The following is a 2,919-nucleotide window of genomic DNA, read 5'->3' as shown; positions in this document are numbered from 1 at the left end:
ACACAAGATAGCTAAGAGAATTGTACTACTAATTTGTATTAGTTCATTGAAAGGACCAGTCAGTGCTTATATTGTTTGATCAATTTTGCATGACTGTATCTGGTATTGAGGAACTACTTTGAAGATAACAATATGCAAAATAATAACAATTGTTAATTTCCTATCATCTGGTTTTGAAATTCTGTATCATTTTTATTGGTTTTCTTAATTTTCTTTAAAATAAAAAAACAATTTTACCTATTCTATTTTCCAACTGATTTAACTTTTTGTTTTAATATGTAGATCTTTCATCCATTTTGATTCTGGTTTAGTGCATGGTGAATGGGTCCAATTTTAATCTTTGGCATGTGAATTTACATAGAATTAATAGGCCCAGTTAGTGAAATGTTATTCAAAAGGATTTTGAAGTAATATAGAATAGAACTATAAGAAAAAAGAAAATATGAGATATAGAACTGTGATTGTATTATGTAGACTAGTACTGTGATTTCCAAAATATGAGGATTATATGCTGATTTATTTTCTCTATATTTCAGAGTTTTGGGGTAAATTCTAACACTGTCATTACAACAAAGCCAACACAATAAGCACTTCAGGGATGTAAAAGCTGAGTCTTTAAACCTACTATGATGTGACAACACTGATAATATAAGTTGATAATTACAGAACTTGGAAATTTCACAAATAAAATAAGTTGCTTTTTTTCTGGTACTGGGGATTGAACTCAGGACCTTGCGCTTGGCAGGCAGTCACTTGTGCTGATGAGCTATATCCCTGGCCCTAGGAATTTCACAAATAAATATGTGGTTTTAGATAATGAATTGTTTTGTAGGCTGTAGCCTTACTCAAAGGGCTATATGTATTTCAAACATTATTATATCTATGAAACCTAATGCTCTTTACCTTCTGGTACTAATTCCTGAAGACTGATAGTTATTTTTAATATTACAAGTCCTAAAATATGAATATACTCAATATTCTATGCACTGTATGAAAATATTCACGCATAGGAATTATTCAAATATAAGAGCCAGAATGACTTCTCTATATCTATTCAGTGAAATAAATCTGAGATTTATATCAAGGAAGCAACAGTGGCAACTAAAATGAGAAAACACTGGAAAAAGAACAAACCAGTGAGTCAGTCTCTCAACTCTAATTACTTAGGGAAATACCCTAATTCAATTTGCAAATAGAAAAACATGGTGGATATTATTTGTGTTAAGTAATATCTTACATCCTACACTAAAGGTTTCAAATACTGTTTCAAGTTCTGAACTGTGAGTGTTCTATCTAGGCAATATTTCCCAAGTCCTGTGATTGCTTTTCTTTTGGTTTGGGTATATTGCTAATTTCATAGGATATCAAACTAAATCTGAGATCAATGACATTTTCATCATTTTTGTCTTCTCAGATGTGTGTTAGCATCCTAAATCACCATAGATAGTTGACCTTCATATCCTACAAAATGTACCAATTATAAATTAATGCAGTACTTGGAATTCATTATATATATTCACCTTTTTAATAAACCTATTTCAGAGTGCTCCCTGGGCTTTTGCCTAGAGCAGTTTCAGGTATAAGACATCACATACCCATTATTCTTCACAGTACGATTTTTAATCGGTCTGCTATTGTCAAATTGTAAAGAAAAATACAGGTGCTTTTCTCTTGCAGATGCATTGTTAACATTGCAAGTCGTCAGAATTATACATGCATGTGGTTAACTATTCGGTGTTGGTGGAAGGTTTAATTTATTAATCTCTCATCTATTAGCTAGCTGATTGTGACACCTAAAATGTAAAATTTCTATTTTACATGTGTCGTGATTGTTTAAACCTCATAATACATTATGTAAATTTTTTAAAGTGAAAGAGCCATTTGGATGCTAATACTTTTTGTAATTTTCCTGATTTACTTCTAAAGTAGTATGAATATGGCACAATTACAGAGGTTTGTCTCTCCCAAACCACTGTTCTGTGCTTGCTTTTTTCCTCTTATTTCAGGTGCTGAGAATTTCTGACCATACAATTAGGCTAACCCCTGTGAAACTGAAAATTCTGCGGTCTCTTTTTCTGGCTAAAATCAATAGAAGAGAAACTACAACATGAGGACATAAATGTTTATGAAACTGAGAATAAACGTCTTTAGCAAGTCAATGAATAATACCATACATCATTTTTTTCTGGAGAAAGATAAGTTGAAATTACTATGCAAACTTTTGATTTAGCTTCATCCATATAAATATTGTAGGCCAGGAAGCTAGCTCAGCGGCACAGGGCCTGCCTGACAAACATAAAGTTCTGAGTTTGATTCCTGGTGCAAAAAAAAAAAAAAAAAAAGAAATGCATATATAAATATTATATTTAGCTTCTTCAGGATTACAAGACTAATTCCCTTGAGGTTAATCATATTATACACATTATTACTTCCTGTGAAGTAACATTTCTTTTATGAAAAAATATAATATTTATATGCAGAAGCACACAAAACAGATTCCTTCCTGATTAAATTTTCTCTTTAAATTTTGATGGACAATGAGTCATCAGTTACTGAATTGTGGGTTTGATATAAATTTATGATTATTACACAAGTAACCTATCAAGCCATAAACATGGCAGCCTTTAACTAGAGTTGGATGGTAATGATGTAACTGTAAACTGTAATTATGTTTTATAAGTATGTTTAAAAATACATAATGGCTAAATACCTAAGAAGCAGTCTTTGATTATGGTTTTGTTTATTTTTAAATTTATTTTAAAAAAATAAAAGAAGGAAAACATATTAACAAACAGACATCCATTTACAAAATAGTATAAGAACAATACAAGCAATACTGAATTACAGACAAAGTGGTAAGAAATTAGCAATGGTTGTTGTACTACGTGCTGATATCTTCAAAGTGGTTTCTCAGGAAAA

This window comes from Chinchilla lanigera, unplaced genomic scaffold (genome assembly GCF_000276665.1).
Source record: "Chinchilla lanigera isolate Chin_1 unplaced genomic scaffold, ChiLan1.0 scaffold00031, whole genome shotgun sequence".
Taxonomy (NCBI): domain Eukaryota; kingdom Metazoa; phylum Chordata; class Mammalia; order Rodentia; family Chinchillidae; genus Chinchilla; species Chinchilla lanigera.
Note: the sequence above shows the minus strand (reverse complement) of the source record.